We start from the raw sequence: 19,544 nt of genomic DNA, 5'->3' as shown, positions 1-19,544 counted from the left end.
CAAAATCCAAAACAAGTCCATTTTACCCGGATCAGATCTCTACAGGGATAATGTTACTGTTCCGGTCATGCCCAATTCCTGTCCCATCCCGGCTTTATGACGGTGACCCCCCACCTGGCAGTAAAAAGACCCTCAGGCAGGGCACTGTGCTGTACTTTATCTCTCTGTCGCTGCTACTTCTGCCAACACTATGCACACACACAGAAATTCCACCCCCAGCCCTGAGGAGAGGATATGATGGTCGCGGTTACCCCCACAACATCCTACTAACTTGGTTCCTAATGACAGTGGAGGCAGTCCTTAGTCCAGGTAATGACAGCCTTTTTACCTATGTGTGTGTCGTAAAGAGGTGCATCTGTAAAAGGGTCCCTCCCTGGGTATTAGCCAGAGGGGTGGATGTGTTTTCTCGAGATGTGTTAGCCAGAGGGACAGATATGTTGTCTGGAGATGTGTTAGTCAGAATGGGTGATGTGTTCTCTGGAGGTGTGTTAGTCCTAGTGGTAGATGTGTAGGTGTGCTGAGAGAGGCCTGGGAAGATCGACAAAAGGACCCAGGAATTGGCCCCTCCCCTCCTCCTGTACTGTGACCATAGTACAGGAGGAGGGGAGGGGATGCCTGGACTGAGACAGCAGGTGTGGTTATCATGGTAGGAGACCTACTGTCGACCTACTGTGGTAGGAGACCAACTAACCACCAGTGTTTCATGGTAGCTAGTGGCATCTATGTTTGAGTTCAGGTCTTACTGGCGTCATGCAAGGGATCTGACCCCTCCCCAGGCCGCCAGACGCCTTGCGTGACAGCTCTGACTAACCCTCCTCCCGTCACCCCCTCCCTCGTCCCTGTGGTCCCCCTCCACCTCAATGGCTCCAGTGTTGACCCACTCTGTCAGCCTGCCAGCCCAGACCAGGGCCCCATGCTGGCCCCAAGACATTAAACATTCATGGGTGAGAGAGTGAAGGCGAAAGCCAGGCTCCGAGTGGGGCCTGCATTGGCCTAAAGACTGCCTGTAATACTACACCTCTTCTCACACTCTCCACTCCTCCAATCAGTTAGACTAACTGTGTCTGAATGATGTCTGTGATCAATCAGAAACAACTGAATCTATTCAGATCAAGTGGAGGTTGATAAGTAGCTGCTTGCTGCGTCCTGACAATCACACACAGGACGACGTGACTTCCTGGAACTGGTTCTGTGTGTGAGCGAACGTACACACGAGTGTGTGTGCATGAGCCCTGTAGCAGCACAAGGCTGTGTGAGAGGATGTGGTGGGAGGTAGGAGAAGACAAGTTACATGTCTTTTATTATTGGTTACCTCTCCAAAACGCTCAGAGATAAGACCAATATCACCCTATCTCACAAAAGAGGTCTCTGTAGTGCAAATCAATTCTCCTCTTCCTGTTCCTCTCTTCTCTTTTAGCCTGTCTCTCACACACACACACACACACACACACACACACACACACACACACACACACACACACACACACACACACACACACACACACACACACACACACACACACACACTCAGGTCTACTAGTGATTATAGTTCCTCTGTCAGCATCTCAACTGGTTTAGGTGATAAACAACCGTTTAGGGGATAGATTTCTTTGGGGTCAGTGTTGACAAAGAGGCCTTAAATATACATAGCTCACAAGTCTACCATCGACTGACTTACACTTAGATTCATTCAACACAGCTAATTATTGCTGTACTGAAGCACAGAGGAATGTTGTGTTACTGGTTTTAATGTTTGGAGTGTATTATCTAAAGGCGTCTACATATCTGGATCAGCTGTCTCTGGGCTCATATTGCCTCCCTGCTCCCTGCTCCTAGCTGAAACCTTAACATGTTTTATCCCTTGCATTAATTAAACAGTGTAAGTCAAATACCAGCACTCAGTTCAGGGCCAGCAGAATGTCCGACAGAGAGAGAGTCAATAAAAACATATCAGCTGAGCGCCAAAGAGATTTGGGCCAAGGGAATGTATTCTCCTCTCACCCTGCCCCATAGCCCTCGCCGTAGTCTTGCCCCATAGCCTTGCTCCATAGCCCTGCCCCATAGCCCTCCCCATAGCCTTTTCCCATAGCCCTACCCCATAGCCCTCCCTGTAGTCTTGTCCCATAGCCTGTCTCCATAGCCTTTTCCCATAGTCCTGCCCCATAGCCCTCCCCGTAGCCTTGCCCCATAGCCCGTCTCCATAGCCTTTTCCCATAGCCCTGCCCCATAGCCCGTCTCCATAGCCTTTTCCCATAGCCTTGCCCCATAGCCCTCCCCGTATAGCCTTGCCCCCCCATAGCCCGTCTCCATAGCCTTTTCCCATAGCCCTACCCCATAGCCCTCCCAGTAGCCTTGCCTCATAGCCCATATCTATAGCCTTTTCCCATAGTCCTGCCCATAGCCCTCCCCGTAGCCTTGCCCCATAGCCCGTCTCCATAGCCTTTTCCTATAGCCTTGCCCCATAGCCCTCCCCGTAGCCTTGCCCCATAGCCCGTCTCCATAGCATTTTCCGATAGCCTTGCCCCATAGCCCTCCCCGTAGCCTTGCCCCATAGCCCGTCTCCATAGCCTTTTCCCATAGCCCTGCCCATAGCCCTCCCATAGCCCCCATTTCCCCCATAGCCCTGCCCCATAGCCCGTCTCCATAGCCTTTTCCCATAGCCCTTTTCCTATAGCCCCCCATAGCCCTCCCCGTAGCCTTGCCCCATAGCCCGTCTCCATAGCCTTTTCCCATAGCCCTACCCCATAGCCCTCCCAGTAGCCTTGCCTCATAGCCCATATCTATAGCCTTTTCCCATAGTCCTGCCCCATAGCCCTCCCCGTAGCCCTGCCCCATAGCCCGTCTCCATAGCCTTTTCCCATAGCCTTTTCCCATAGCCCTGCCCCCATATAGCCCTCCCCGCCCTGCCCCATAGCCCGTCCCATAGCCTTTTCCCATAGCCCCATAGCCCTGCCCCATAGCCCATATCCATAGCCTTTTCCCATAGCCCTGCCCCATAGCCCGTATCCATATCCTTTTCCCATAGCCCTACCCCATAGTCCTCCCCGTAGCCTTGCCCCATAGCCCGTATCCATAGCCTTTTCCCATAGCCCTGCCCCATAGCCCTCCCCGTAGCCTTGCCCCATAACCTTTTTCCATAGCCCTGCCCCTTAGCCCGTCTCCATAGCCTTCCCCTAATTGCTTCAGGGGTGGCAGGTAGCCTAGTGGTTAGAGCATTGGGCCAGCAACTGAAAGGTTGTTAGGTCAAGTCCCCTAGCTGACAAGGTATAAATCTGGCATTCGGCCCCTGAACAACCCACTATACCTAGGCTGTTATTGTAAATAAGAATTTGTTCTTAACTGACTTGCCTAGTTAAACAAAGGTTAAAAAAAGGTGAAAACTATGCCCCATAGCTTGTCTCCATAGCCTTGTGTCACAGGCCAGATGTGCTGGGGTGAGGCCATGCCAGGATCTGATAAGTCCATGCTGTACATGTATTTATAGAATGAAATGATGTGAGCCGTACCCGGGTATCAAGCCCGTGAGAGAACGGATGACTGTAATGTGTGTGCTCCTTTTTATGTCTGTGTTCTCCATTGTTTATGTGTGGCTGAAGCAGGCTTGTGTTAATCAGGATCATGGCTGATTATGCTGCCGTAGGGCATAGTGGGTTTATGGCTAATGCTGGGCTGGCAATGGGTCAGGTTGGCTGAGGGGAGTGTTGGGTCCTGGGAGTGTCTGCTGGCCTGGGTTAGACCAGACCAGTCTCCCTCCCTCTGCCCTGCCAATGGTCATCACCAGCCACAACACCCGCAGGACTACTGACCAGGAATACTGCCCAGGACTACTGCTACAATGTTCTCTTCTATACTGGTCCTGGCACTGTACTTAATACATGGGCCACACATATTCTTTAGGGCTCATTTTACTACTAGAAAAGCTTAGAAAAGCATTTAGAATAATACAGACAAAAATATGGTCATAATAATGAAATAAAATGAAATAGTAGGAACTTCTGTTTTATTTTATATTTCAACAAATCTGATGTGATAAAGTAATGTTTAAAAGAAACCTCTTCATTCTACATGCCATTTAGCAGACGCTTTTATCCTAAGCATTTCTAAGGTATAATAAAACTTCATCTTTGGAGATGAGCTTGAATCCGTTTCCCCCATAACAAGCTGCGTGGAAATCACATGACAATATCATCTCATCACAGTGCCTTATAATCACACCTCAGAGCAACACAACATGCCAGGCAGAATAAATAAGAACTAAATAAATGATCAGTGATTGTTTGGCTCTAAGTGCAGTTAGCTCAGCTTCCTGATTTAGTCGAAGCCTTCAGCCATCCCTCAGTGGAGGACTGGTCTTAGCGGAAGAGAATCGGCTAAAAAGACCCATTTGTCTTTATATCTTCAATATTCGATGAGAGACGTTAATTGCATCGCGCTGAAAGAAAAGGAGGGAGGAGGGGAGGGAGGGATGAAGGGAGGGAAGAGGGAAGGGAGGGATAAAGGGAGGGAAGAGGGAAGGGAGGGATAAATGGAGGGAGGAGGGGAGGGAGGGATGAAGGGAGGGAAGAGGGAAGGGAGGGATAAAGGGAGGGAAGAGGGAAGGGAGGGATAAATGGAGGGAGGAGGGTAGGGAGGGATAAAGGGAGGCAAGAGGGAATGGAGGGATAAATGGAGGGAGGAGGGGAGGGAGGGATAAAGGGAGGGAAGAGGGAAGGGAGGGATAAATGGAGGGAGGAGGGGGGGAGGGAGGGATAAAGGGAGGGAAGAGGGAAGGGAGGGATACATGAAGGGAGGAGGGGAGGGAGGGATAAAGGGAGGGAAGAGGGAATGGAGGGATAAATGGAGGGAGGAGGGGAGGGAGGGATAAAGGGAGGAAAGAGGGAATGGAGGGATAAATGGAGGGAGGAGGGGGAGGGAGGGATAAAGGGAGGGATAAAGGGAGGGATAAAGGGAGGGATAAAGGGAGGGATAAAGGGAGGAGGGGAGGGAGGGATAAAGGGAGGGAAGAGGGAATGGAGGGAGGAGGGAAGAGGGAAGGGAGGAATATACTGGCTAATGGTCCGTAGGGGGAAAAGAAAGGAGGGAGAAAATAAAAGGGGATTTATATAAGAAAGTTAGAGCATATCCTCGGGAGGTTCCTTTCTCCTCCCCCCGTGTGTGTTTGTCTTTCACCTGTGTGCGTCTCTAAGCGCTAATGCTCATTAGCCAGTCTGTGTGATGATAGCTCAGGATCACTGGTAGCGTCAGCTAGCGACCATCACCGCGAGCACTCTGGCTAAGGAGAGAGGCTTCCAACGGTTACACACCACTCTGCTCTTGTCAGCCGGAATAGAGCACACTCATTAATTCAGTCTTTCTTGTTTTTTTTTGGTGGGGGGGTTTTACCTCAAAAGTTTGTTGGAAAGATATCTACGAATGAAGTCGCTCAAGGTGCACCGATTTTCATTTTAAGAGGAATGTAGCGGACGCATATGCATTAGAAAAGTCTTTGTGTGGAGAAAGTGCCAGCGCAGCACTTCATTTTGCCTTCTTCCCATCCTTCCTCTTCTACTCTCTTCTTTCTCTTTAATCTAGGGCTTAGTCCTAATATATCACTCCGTGATTATCATATCTCCTGGTCCTCACTGATCTGGAAACAGTGGATAAGCATTATCAATTTGGCCTAAACTCTCTCTAAAACTTCTGCAGTGATTCCACCTGTCCAATCAGTTAGGGCAAGGACATTGGGCATACAGTGCCTTATAAAAGTATTCATCCCCTTGGCGTTTTTCCTATTTTGGAAAAGTGGTGTGTGCATATGTATTCACCCCTTTGCTATGAAGCCCCTCAATTAGATCTGGTACAACCAATTACCTTCAGAAGTCACATAGTTAGATTGAACACAGGTGGACTTTTTAACTAAGTGTCACATGATCTGTCATATGATCTCAGTATTTATACAGCTGTTCTGAAAGGCCCCAGAGTCTGCAACACCACTAAGCAAGGGGCACCACCAAGCAAGCGGCACCATGAAGCCCAAGGAGCTCTCCAAACAGGTCAGGGGCAAAGTTCTGGAGAAGTACAGATCAGGCTTGGGTTATAAAAAAATATCTGAAACTTTGAACATCGAATGGAGCGCCATTAAATCCAATATTTAAAAAATAGAAAAAATATGGCACCACAACAAATCTGCCAATAGAGGGCTGCACACCAAACCTCACGGACCAGGCAAGGAGGGTATTAATCAGAGAGGCAACAAAGAGACCAAAGATAACCCTGAAGGAGCTGCAAAGCTCCACACCAGAGATTGGAGTATCTGTGCATGGGACCACTTTAAGCCGTACACTCCACAGAGATGGGCTTTACGGAAGAGTCTCCAGAAAAAAATAAGCAACAACGTTTGGTGTTTGCCAAAAGGCATGTGGGAGACTCCCCAAACATATGGAAGAAGGTACTCTGGTCAGATGAGACTAAAATAGAGCTTTTTGGCCATCAAGGAAAATGCTATGTCTGGTGCAAACCAAACACCTCTCATCACCATGCCCACAGTGGAACATGGTGGTGGCAGCATCATGCTGTGGGGATATTTTTCATCGGCAGGGACTGGGAAACTGGTCAGAATTTAAGGAATGATGGATGGCGCTAAATATAGGGAAAATATTTTTTCTCCCCAATTGGTAGTAGTTACAGTCTTGTCTCATCGCTGCAACTCCCGTACAGACTCGGGAGAGGCGACGGTCGAGAGCCATGCGTCCTCTGAAACACAACCCAACCTAGCCGCACTGCTTCTTGACACAATGCACATCCAATCCGGAAGCCAGCCGCACCAATTTATCAGAGGAAAAACCGTACACCTGGCAACCTGATCAGCATGCACTGCGCCCGGCCCGCCACAGGAGTCCCTAGTGCGTGATGAGAGAAGGATATCCCTGCCAGCCAAACCCTCCCTAACCCGGACAATTGTGCGTCGTCCCATGGACCTCCCGGTTACGGCCATGGACCTCCCGGTTACGGCCAGCTGCGACAGAGCCTGGGCTCGAAACCAGAATCTCTGGTGGCAGAGACCACTGCGCCACAGGGAAATTCTTGAGGGAAGCCTGTTGCAGTCTTCCAGAGATTTGAGACTGGGACGGAGGTTCACCTTCCAGCAGGAGAATGTCCCTAAGCATACTGCTAAAGCAACACATGAGTGGTTTAAGGGGAAACATTTAAATATCTTGGAATGGTCTAGTCAACGCCCAGAACTCAATCCAATTGAGAATCTGTGGTATGACTTAAAGATTGCTGTACACCAGCAGAACCCATCCAACTTGAAGGAGCTGGAGCAGTTTTGCCTTGAAGAATGGGCAGAAATCCCAGTGGCTACATGTGCCAAGCTTATAGAGACATACCCCAAGAGACTTGCAGCTGTAATTGCTACAAAAGGTGGCTCTACAATGTATTGACTTTGGGGGGGTGAATAGTTATGCACGTTCAAATTTTTGTTTTTTTGTCTTATTTCTTGTTTGTTTCACAATAAAAAATATTTTGCATCTTTAAAGTGGTAGGCATGTTGTATAAATAAAAGGGACAACTTTCAGATATTCCGCTTCACCCAAGCGTTTTCAATTATGAAAGCCTCAGGTCCTCACAGTGCTGTAAAGGTTGTGTGCAGTCGCACTTAACGAAAACACAGGGCAGTGTATCTGATCCCTCCACCCTAAGGCCACAGGGCAGGCACTTGCCTTCTGTCAGCTTAACTCCACCTCCCACACCAACCCTACAATCAACCTTTCACTGTCCGCCCATCTACAGCATGTGTGTGTGTGTGTGTGTGTGTGTGTGTGTGTGTGTGTGTGTGTGTGTGTGTGTGTGTGTGTGTTCTTTGTGTGTGTAAATGCTTGTGGTTTGGTCAAATTTGATTATTTTTCAGTAATTCATTATTTTTTATTTGACAATATTCATAAATACACAATCACAGCTCACAATCACACAAAGACATTCCCTTTTGATGTATGCATGAGTGTGTCCATGTCTGCTTGCAACAAGCATTCGATATCCCATTACCTCTCGATGTGTGTTTGAGTATTTTTATTACGTAAGGTGTGTGCGGGTGTGTATATGTTTGTGTGTGTGTGTGTGCATGTGAGTGTGATTGTGTGTGTGTTTGTGTATGTGAGTGTGTGTGTGTGTGTGTTTGTGTATGTGTGTGTGTGTTTGTGTGCTCACTGCTGCTCCAGTTTTGTCTTTGGGGATCATTTACAACTCTCAACATTTTTATAACAGCCCATTTGGTGCTATTTATATTGATCACACAGGCTGCCAAGCACAAGTACTGGCTCTGAATACAGGCTTCTCCTGAATCACACCATTTCTCTGCCCTCGGACCAGCTCTGTTCTGTTTCTCTCTCTCTCTCTCTCTCTCTCTCTCTCTCTCTCTCTCTCTCTCTCTCTAAAACAACTATCTTCCTCCCTGTTGCTTACAGCCCAATATACACGGCTACGTTGCATCACCTCTCTCATAAACCTAGTGTGTCTGCAATGGTCTCAATGACCCTGTATGTTTGTCTCGAAAGGGGAAAGGAGAACCCTACACTTCACAGATGACAGAAGGATCATGTTGTGGCTTGCTGAGACGATTTATCATAGATCAAGCTTCGTCTTCGTTGGGGACAGAGGCATGCATGTAGGCTGTTGCGCTGTATATCACTCAGCCCTGTATCATGTTCACTAGAGGTGCTGTAAGTCATGTCCCCATGTGTTTCTCCTCCTTCTCTTTTTTATCTCCTTCGTTCTCTTTCTCTCGCTCTCTCTTGTTCTTGTTCTTGCTCTCTCTCTCTCTTGCTCTCTCTCTCTTTCTCGTTCTCTCTATCTCTTCTGATGAGCATATAATTAAATGTTCCGCATCCATGTCCCTGCTGACATTCACTCTGGGTCTAAGTGTGGATAAGATGTACGACATCAAAAGCTCCTTTTTATTATCCTTAATTGAATTATATGTTCACACTGTTGATTGAGTCTCACTCAAATTTAACTGCGGCCATGAATGTATATTGTGAAAAAAATTGATATGTCTTTATTTGTCCGGGGTCCATATGCTGTATCAAGTGACAATTTGAATGGCATGAATGTGTTATGGTGAACTCAATACCAGTCTGGACACATACCTGTATAATACCCTTTTCCCCCTCACTAATTGGGGAGAAACCTAATACTGGGCTCTATCAATAGGACACTCTGCTCAGCTGTGGATGAGTGTCCCTGTGGTGGGGAAACAACATTCCATCCTTAAGCCTGACCCTGGTACAGTGGTTAGTGACCACATTCTAAATCCTGCACTTGGGCCCTGCTACAGCACCTTGAGTGCCATCGGACGCTTTAGCGTGTGTGTGTGTCCGTCTGTCAGTTCCACTGTAACATAATCTGGTGTGCAGGGTTCTGGTTTGGTCAGGCCTCATGGATCACTTTAGTCCTGGTGGCCTTGGAGCCTCCTCCACTTGTCCTGAGCAGGAATGTGTGAGCAGTTTGGAGTTCCTGGAGCGGCTGGCTTAGAGCTCCCTCCCTGTTGTGGAGACACACAAGGAGGCCCTCAATGCTCCTGTTTCTCCCAGTGGAAAAGCAGACGGATAGCAATGAAGGGTTGGGCAGCCAGGGGCAAGGCAGGGCGAGGCATTGTCAGCACTGGTGAAGGGTGTGGGGTCAAAGGTGAGGGTGAGAGGGGACAGGGGATAGGGGAACAGAGGAAACTAGGTTTGGCACCCTCTTAGATCCCAAGGAGACTTAAAGAACAGCAACATAATCTATTTTTCTTTCCCCTCTTTCTGGTCTCTTGCTTTACTATTTTCATTTCCTTCTTTTCCTTTCCGTTTCTTTTCTGTCTTTCATTCTGAAGGAGAAGGATGATTTAGGTCATGACTTCCTCTGGACTGATTACATGATGCAGGGTGTGTGTCTCTGGACTGAGTGCATGGTGTGTGTGGGTGAGGAAAGGCCTTCTCTGGTCTGTGGTTATCTCCTAGAACAGTGCAGTTAGACTGGTATCAAAGATCAAGTGTCTCTTGTATGTCTCTGAACTGATTACATGGTGCAGCGTGTGTGTCTCGGGACTGAGTGCATGGTGTAGGGTGTATGTCTCTGGAATGATTACATGGTGTAGGGTGTATATCTCTGGACTGAGTGCATGGTGCAGGGTGTATATCTCTGGACTGAGTGCATGGTGTGTGTGGGTGAGGAAAGGCCTTTTCTGGTCTGTGGTTATCTCCTAGAACAGTGCAGTTAGAGGGGCATCAAAGACCAAGCACCTTGACTTGAATTACTGTATCTCTATCTCCGAAGTGCAATGGGTTGGCACATGCCGGCAGTTTAAAAGCCGTGTATCCTGTCCTGTCAGAGATTTATGAGCCCAGAGGGACTGTAAAAAGACAAAGGCCTCATGGCCTTGGGCTGGTCAGTGGGCCAGAGAGGTCTGGGGAGGGCTTGGAGTGGTGGATGATTGCTGGGGAGGGCCGGAGAGGGCTTGGGAGGGCCGGAGGGGGCTTGGGAGGGTTGAGGAGGGTAGTGAAGGATTGAGGAGGGCTGGGGAGGGTTGAGGGCCAGAGAGTTCAGTCTCATCTGGGTCAACGTCTTCTGACATAATGGATTGTAGGGTGACTTACGTAACACACACAACCAACTCCTGTCCAATCCCACACACGCACCATAACTCTGTTGACCACCTTGAGCTTCCTGTAACATTCCCAAACTATTCTCACTTCCAAGAAAACATGCACGTGCACACACACACACACACACACACTCTCTACTATGATTGTTTCCAGCCTGAGACATACCTGTGTCCAGGTTGCTGACAGATACAGTACATGGGTTGGTGTGTGTGTTTTCTCAGTAGGGGTCTTTGGGCTGCAGTCGGAAGACATGATAAAGATATCTGTGTTTGGACAGACACTAGTGGAGCTGAGAGAACACACTCTGCTCTAAAGACCACAGATATTACAGGATGTGTGAACGGCCACAATAACACTCTCTAAAGTAGGGATTGTGCAGAGAATGTTTGTTTTTTTCAATTTATTTTGAGCAAAGAGAACATGTGGTCTGTCGTTTGCACCACAGCATATGCATGACACATATTTTGACACATCTTCACACAAATTCATGCATTTTCCTTGATCACTACTTGATTATAATTCTAGCTGGCTGACTTCCCTAGCAGGTTAAGTGTAGTGCTATGGTGAGTGATAATAGCCGGCTCATCCTCTCAGCTAATGAGTTAATGGGAGCAGGGTGATGGTGATATCCATCCAGTACAGGGAGACGTAGAGCCAGGTACAGCCCCAGACAGCTTTAGACACAATGGGAACACTCACAGACAAGCCTGCCTGGGCATCTGCTTCCATAGGGATCCCACTGAGTGAGAACACACATTTAACCATCTGTAGCTCAAAGACACACAGGGAACAGAGGAGGAGAGTGGAGAAAAAAGGAGTGCTATTATTGAATGTGTGCAATGGTGTGTGTGTGTGTCTGTGGGAAATTGAAGTATGAGTGTGTGCGTGTGTGTGCACATGCAGGTGCACTTGCACAGGTGTGCATGTATTCCTTAAAAGTCATAAGTTACAATGCATTTGTAGTCTGCAATGGTGAGCCAAACTAGGGACTAAAGACACATTAACAAAGAACTAGTAGAACACAGTAGAATCACACCCAGCTGTCATGATGAAATGAGATTGACCTAACTGAAACACTGAAGGCCACATGACTCAATGGCCTGTACTGAGCAGTGTGTTCACGCACTGTTTCTGGAGAGGATGAGCGAGCTTAAAAGCTTCTGACAGTAAGATGTGAATCATCAGTCGTTTCATCAGAACATCACGCCCACCAAGGACCTCGGGAGAGCGCTGTGACCGATCCTGCTCCCTGTATTCTAGTAATCCGTGGGCCAACCAAAACCTCACTCCCTTTTCTACATGTCACAGCATTTCTGTATAACTTGGGCTTCTGGAGAGTGCAGCGTTCAAGTGAATAGTAAATGGTAAAGTCAGTTCCCTCAGTTACATTTACAGTATTTACATGATCATCAACCATGAGCTTAATTATATGAAATAAGTAGTTGTTTTTACTCTGCTTGTAACCTTAACAAAGGTCAACTCTAGCACTCCCGTTAACCCATCTCTTTCTCACACCTCTGAAGCTCTTAAATAAACAGACAGCGGATTTCAAGGTGTGTGTGTGGTGGAGGTGGTCATATAGAAGCTCAGAGGTGTGTGTGTGGTGGAGGTGGTCATATAGAAGCTCAGAGGTGTGTCTATGGTGGAGGTGGTCATATAGAAGCTCAGAGGTGTGTCTATGGTGGAGGTGGTCATATAGAAGCTCAGAGGTGTGTGTGTGGTGGAGGTGGTCATATAGAAGCTCAGAGGTGTGTCTATGGTGGAGGTGGTCATATAGAAGCTCAGAGGTGTGTGTGTGGTGGAGGTGGTCATATAGAAGCTCAGAGGTGTGTCTATGGTGGAGGTGGTCATATAGAAGCTCAGAGGTGTGTCTATGGTGGAGGTGGTCATATAGAAGCTCAGAGGTGTGTGTGTGGTGGAGGTGGTCATATAGAAGCTCAGAGGTGTGTCTATGGTGGAGGTGGTCATATAGAAGCTCAGAGGTGTGTCTATGGTGGAGGTGGTCATATAGAAGCTCAGAGGTGTGTCTATGGTGGAGGTGGTCATATAGAAGCTCAGAGGTGTGTCTATGGTGGAGGTGGTCATATAGAAGCTCAGAGGTATGTGTGTGTGTGTGTGTGTGTGTGTGTGTGTGTGTGTGTGTGTGTGTGTTGGCACACTTACATTACCTCTCCACACATCAAAATTCAGCAGCACCTGCGTTTGCTTTAACTGCCACTGTGCTGCCAATGTCAACAAATACACACACACACACACACACACACACACACACACACACACACACACACACACACACACACACACACACCTTGCACTACACGGGGTCAAAAAACCTGCAAAACATACTCTGTGTTATTAAAAATTATGTGACACCTGCAATACGTGCATACTCCTTAGCTAAGCATTCCCTTAGCTAAGCATAAAGCATGGGTGGGTTTGCGTATATTTGCTGTCTAAATATGCCAGGTTGTTTTGGCATCAGCCAAACCAATAATGTGACGCACATCAAGGATGGCCCTCCCCTCATGCAGTGTGTGTGTAAATAAGAACAGTTGTGAGTGTGTGTTCTGTTTAACGTTCAGTGTGTGTGTGAATAAGAACTGTTGTGAGTGTGTGTTCTGTTTAACATCAAGTATGTGTGTGTGAATACATGTAAAATGAGGAACGACCAAAAAGAGGAGTGCAGGTTAATCAAATCAATGTTTATTGGTCGCCTACACAGTTCTGCAGGTGTTATCGCAGGTGCAGTGAAATGCTAGTGTTTTTAGCAACAACAGTACATTAATATCTAGCAATACAATAATAACACACACACATTATCCAAAAGTTTTCAAAAAATAACAATTGCAGACACTTGCATTGATGGAAGCCACAATCTATATGCAAAGTAAAGCTGATCTACCCACTAAATAAAAAAATATAAAATAAATATAGAATTAAAAATATAGAATAAAAGTAAATAATAAACAAATATATTAAGACATCAGAACATGCAATGTCAGTGTCAGGAATATATATATATATAAATACACTGCTCAAAAAAATAAAGGGAACACTTAAACAACACAATGTAACTCCAAGTCAATCACACTTCTGTGAAATCAAACTGTCCACTTAGGAAGCCACACTGATTGACAATAAATGTCACATGCTGTTGTGCAAATGGAATAGACAACAGGTGGAAATTATAGGCAATTAGCAAGACACCCCCAATAAAGGAGTGGTTCTGCAGGTGGTGACCACAGACCACTTCTCAGTTCCTATGCTTCCTGGCTGATGTTTTGGTCACTTTTGAATGCTGCCGGTGCTTTCACTCTAGTGGTAGCATGAGACGGAGTCTACAACCCACACAAGTGGCTCAGGTAGTGCAGCTCATCCAGGATGGCACATCAATGCGAGCTGTGGCAAGAAGGTTTGCTGTGTCTGTCAGCGTAGTGTCCAGAGCATGGAGGCGTTACCAGGAGACAGGCCAGTACATCAGGAGACGTGGAGGAGGCCGTAGGAGGGAAACAACCGAGCAGCAGGACCACTACCTCCGCCGTTGTGCAAGGAGGAGCAGGAGGAGCACTGCCCGAGCCCTGCAAAATGACCTCCAGCAGGCCACAAATGTGCATGTGTCTGCTCAAACGGTCAGAAACTGACTCCATGAGGGTGGTATGAGGGCCCGACGTCCACAGGTGGGGGTTGTGCTTACAGCCCAAGATTGGCAAATCGCCACTGGTGCCCTGTGCTCTTCACAGATGAAAGCAGGTTAGTGGCAGTGTCTACGGTTCAGGGCAGGGTACTGGGCGGAGGCCGGCTAGTGGCAGTGACTACGGTTCAGGGCAGGGTACTGGGCGGAGGCCGGCTAGTAGCAGGGACTACGGTTCAGGGCAGGGTACTGGGCGGAGGCCGGCTAGTGGCAGTGACTACGGTTCAGGGCAGGGTACTGGGCGGAGGCCGGCTAGTGGCAGTGACTACGGTTCAGGGCAGGGTACTGGGCGGAGGCCGGCTAGTAGCAGTGACTACGGTTCAGGGCAGGGTACTGGGCGGAGGCCGGCTAGTGGCAGTGACTACGGTTCAGGGCAGGGTACTGGGCGGAGGCCGGCTAGTGGCAGTGACTACGGTTCAGGGCAGGGTACTGGGCGGAGGCCGGCTAGTGGCAGTGACTACGGTTCAGGGCAGGGTACTGGGCGGAGGCCGGCTAGTGGCAGTATCTAAGGTTCAGGGCAGGGTACTGGGCGGAGGCCGGCTAGTGGCAGTGACTACGGTTCAGGGCAGGGTACTGGGCGGAGGCCGGCTAGTAGCAGTGACTACGGTTTAGGGCAGGGTACTGGGCGGAGGCCGGCTAGTGGCAGTGACTACGGTTCAGGGCAGGGTACTGGGCGGAGGCCGGATAGTGGCAGTGACTAGGGTTCAGGGCAGGGTACTGGGCGGAGGCTGGCTAGTGATGACAGTTTAACAGTCAGATGGCCTGGAGATAGACAGGTTAGGTAGTCATATTACGATGGATAGATAAAGAAAACTACTCCCTTCCGTTCTAAATAAAGGACAAATGGGACAAATCGTGATCTGATTGACCAGTGTGACAACAGCCTGACCACAGCTCTACTCTAACCCCTATCCACCCCATGTTCCTGTAACGTTCTAACCTCAGTGGACTGCTCAGGCCCTGCAGGTCACCTCCCAGGCTCCCACACACTGCAGTTACATCCGCTCTGGTGTGTCATACACTGGAGGAGAAGAGGAGGTAGTGACAGAAATACACTCATCACAACTGATCCATGTACTGTAGTGGTTATGATCCCATTTCAAACCAGCCTATACAGTTACTGTATCGGATAAAGATGGAACACATTTCAAGCAGAGTCAGGTTTACTCATACAGTAGCCTAAAACTGTTTGACTTTGCGAATGTATTGTAGTGTAAATACTCCTATTACATCAATGCCAGTGTGACTGACCCGGGGACGTGAGTGTCCGATATGAGCAGCATCTTCCCGGAAATGCAAATGAAAAGGAATCTATTTCTGCCTCTCCTTCCTGCTATGCTCAGGCGGATGGGCACACTGATCGTACCATGAACCCAGATCACATCTATCTCAATAGCCCAAAGATTCATGATTTTCAAACTGTCCTTCGTATGTGGTTTCAGTACCTGTGCCAACCCTGTAGCAGCATATGCCTGTCATTGGCAGTTGTTGCGTTATGTTTGACCTTTGACCTCTCACTACAAGAAAACATATATAACAGCCCTAGTCATCCCCCCTGAGTGGCAGGAAATGATGTACTGCTGTCGTGGCCTCTGCTCTGCTGAGCGGTGTGGTTAGGGGTGCTGTGAAACAGGCAGCAAGGAAACATTACCAGATAATTAACGGTTATCATGTCTCAAGAGAGAGAGGGAGAGAGAGAGAGATGTATGTTTGTGTGAATGAGTGTACGTGAGAGAGAGTTTATGTGACTGATAGAGACTGAGACAGAGAGAGCAGGAGTGAAAAATGAGAATCAGATTAGAATACAGTATGTGCATCATTATATACTTATGTTACATTATTGGACATCATTTTGGCCTTGTCGATGGACTACTTTGTGCACATGTATTTATTTGTTGACACTCCGCACTGGATATGCAGATGTATCCAGAATCCTGTCTATACACTGTCACATACATTATACAATACAACTTGTACTACCACTCACACACATTAGAGCCTTGTCATGAGCATCTTTGTGCAGTTAATCTGTGGTGCCACTGATCTTCTCTGCTTCGCCCGTACATGTTTTCTGTTTGACTGTCTGTTCTCTGTCATCCTTCCTCCCTCTCTGCTCTACTCTAAACCCCCACGCTCCCACACAGAACACTGACTGCAGCCCAGCAGCTGAACAGAGAAACAACAGGCGACCTCAAGATTTAAAGAGACAGGAAGCTGAATTAGCTGAGAGCAGGGTGCCCATGTTAATATGCATGTTACATGTCAACCATACATTCATTTGATAAGTATTTGATAGCTTCTGTTTTGCCTGTGCATCCTGGTTTCACTTCAGCACCTCACAGAAGACTTCCAGGAGAAAGGAAAACTTTTCAGGTTGCTTTTGTGCTTGGTGTAATGACTCTACTGGAAGAGACAGTTACTGTTACTGTGAGATGAACAGTCACAGACACCTTGCAGACACCTTGCAGGGTGAGAGCTATCTACCAATATCTGATCTCAGAGCAGTTCATTAGTGCGGCCTGCAGTTAGCTATCCCCGGATGACCTGGGTTTGACTAATATCTGGTTCTGATTTGGATCAGACATATCACACACTCAGTTTTCATCCACAGACACAGCTGATGATTTTTGTATTTTTTTTATTTCACCTTTATTTAACCAGGTAGGCTAGTTGAGAACAAGTTCTCATTTGCAACTGCGACCTGGCCAAGATAAAGCGTAGCAATTCGACACATACAACAACACAGTTACACATGGAATAAACAAAACATAAAGAAGATGAATGTGCAGGTAGAGATACTGGGGTGCAAAGGAGCAAAATAAATACATACTAGTATGGGGATGAGGTAGGTAGATAGATGGGCTGTTTACAGATGGGCTATGTACAGGTGCAGTGATCTGTAAGCTGCTCTGACAGCTGGTGCTTAAAGCTAGTGAGGGAGATGTGAGTCTCCAGCTTCAGAGATTGTTGCAATTCGTTCCAGTCATGGGCAGCAGAGAACTGGAAGGAAGACGACCAAATGAAGAATTGGCTTTGGGGGTGACCAGTGAGATATACCTGCTGGAGCGTGTGCTATGGGTGGGTGCTGCTATGGTGACCAGTGAGCTGAGATAAGGTGGGGCTTTACCTAGCAGAGACTTGTAGATAACCTGTAGCCAGTGGGTTTGGCGACGAGTATGAAGCGAGGGCCAACCAACGAGAGCGTACAGGTCGCAATGCTGGGTAGTGTATGGGGATTTGGTGACAAAACGGATGGCACTGTGATAGACTGCATCCAGTTTGTTGAGTAGAGTGTTGGAGGCTATTTTATAGATGACATCACCGACATGATAACACAAGCCACTGTTGTTGAGAAAGAGAGAGAGAGAGAGAGAGAGAGAGAGAGAGAGAGAGAGAGAGAGAGAGAGAGTACAGCTCATGAGAAAGAGAGAGAGAGAGAGAGAGTGTACAGCTCATGAGAAAGAGAGAGAGAGAGAGAGAGAGAGAGAGAGAGAGAGTGTACAGCTCATGAGAAAGAGAGAGAGAGAGAGAGAGTGTACAGCTCATGAGAAAGAGAGAGAGAGAGAGAGAGAGAGAGAGAGTGTACAGCTCATGAGACTAGCATGGCCTCTATCACAGCCCCTAATAGAAACATGCACTGTCCCATTATGGGCAGAGTTTGAGAATAAATCATCTAATGCACCCACCAGTTCAAAGCACTACCCCGTCAAACCTAATCTAACCTGCTCTCGCCTCCCCCACTGCCCTCGCCCCACTCCCTTGGCCGACAAAGCCATCTACAGTCAGGCAAGGGCTGGGAACACAGGACAACCTTAAGATCTGGACATGTGAAATGACTGCTCCTGGGTCACTTAGCATTGCTTTGGAAGCCAATTCAAATATATTGCCTTGTGAAATGACACTGTTGTTTGTTGTACCCAATAGCATTTAGAAGAGGAGGGAGATTGTAAAATAGATTGCGAATTCTGCAAGTATCAGCCTTTCCACTGAGAACTTTAGTGTCATTAAGAATATGACTAAGAACAAAAAGCAAATGGCCTTTTTAAAGCGACCACTGGTAAAGAGAAGATATCTGTGTGATGTCATCTGCATGTCTCCTCTGTGTCTGTCACTCAATGTGGTTTCCACCACAGGACACATACAGCTATTCCCATAGGAACTATAAGGCTAGCCTCCATGACAGCACAGCTAGGGGACAAACGTACCAGCAGACATTCAACACAGACCTAGAGTCAGTTTGGGGGTTTTACCAATCACAGAGATGGCTTTGAGGTGTGATGATGATCTTAGAACAGTGCTTTGACGTAACTTGTAAATTAATTCTAGTCTTACAGGCCTTGAGTAGGGCCAGACTGATTGTCTTGGGAAAGAATTACCTCAAACATTCAGACATGATTAAAAATAAGAAAACATCCTATGGAAATGATTCAACCTGAACCAAACACTGTGGGAAAACAAGAGTACCTATAGTTTTATTGATTTAATATGCTCACAGGAGATGATGAAAATAATCCATAGATTATGTCTGACACTAGATGTCAACTTGAAACATGGAACTAGTGAGCACATGCACAGTGAGGCTGTTACAGGATCTGCAGGTGTAGACATGTACAAACTCAACTCCTTCAATATCATTTATTACATGCATGACTGCATGCACTAGTTGTTAGTGGGCATTCAACTCAACATTTCGTATCTAAGGAAGGTAGCTCATTTGGATTGAGTATGAAATGTTAAAATGATTACAACAATCACAGAATAATTTTAATGTGATGTGCGATTCAAATTACAGTATTTTAGGGCCATGCATCCGCAATGCATCTGTGTTCTTACCTATTTAGTAAAGATAAAAGAGTTAAGTCCCCCTCCTCTCAGGGACAGGGACATTGACTCAGTAACAGGGCTTGTGTTACGTGAGAACTGTCTCACACCAGATTTGCACTTCCGTTCTCACTTAAAGACAAGCCCCATTGATCCGTTGGAGAGGAGGGATAGAAGCTGTGTGTTTTTCCATGGCTCCCTCCAGTGCTGAGGCCTGCAGACTGCTACTCTCTGTGTGGAGCTGCGGCTGCAGCCGGGTGTGAGACAGCCTGGCCTGTGATGACTGACAGGCCTCGAAAAGGGATAATGTGTCTGGCCCCTGTGCCAATGCAGCACAGTACAGCTCCAAGTGATAAACACTGGTAACCTGATCCAGAGACAAGAGAAGCCTCTACTCCTCCTGACACAATGCA

At 47.5% G+C, this 19,544-nt stretch overlaps 1 protein-coding gene across 1 annotated transcript in view; it reads left to right on the top strand.

Moving 5' to 3' along the window:
* LOC112263775 (transcription factor Maf) overlaps positions 1-19,544 on the top strand; it is a 153,279-nt gene that overhangs the window by 63,811 nt on the left and 69,924 nt on the right. The gene's annotated exons all lie outside the window — the stretch shown is intronic.

The sequence above is a fragment of the Oncorhynchus tshawytscha genome, unplaced genomic scaffold (assembly GCF_018296145.1).
Source record: "Oncorhynchus tshawytscha isolate Ot180627B unplaced genomic scaffold, Otsh_v2.0 Un_scaffold_4_pilon_pilon, whole genome shotgun sequence".
Classification (NCBI taxonomy): domain Eukaryota; kingdom Metazoa; phylum Chordata; class Actinopteri; order Salmoniformes; family Salmonidae; genus Oncorhynchus; species Oncorhynchus tshawytscha.
Note: the sequence above shows the minus strand (reverse complement) of the source record. Positions and strands in the feature narration are given on the sequence as shown.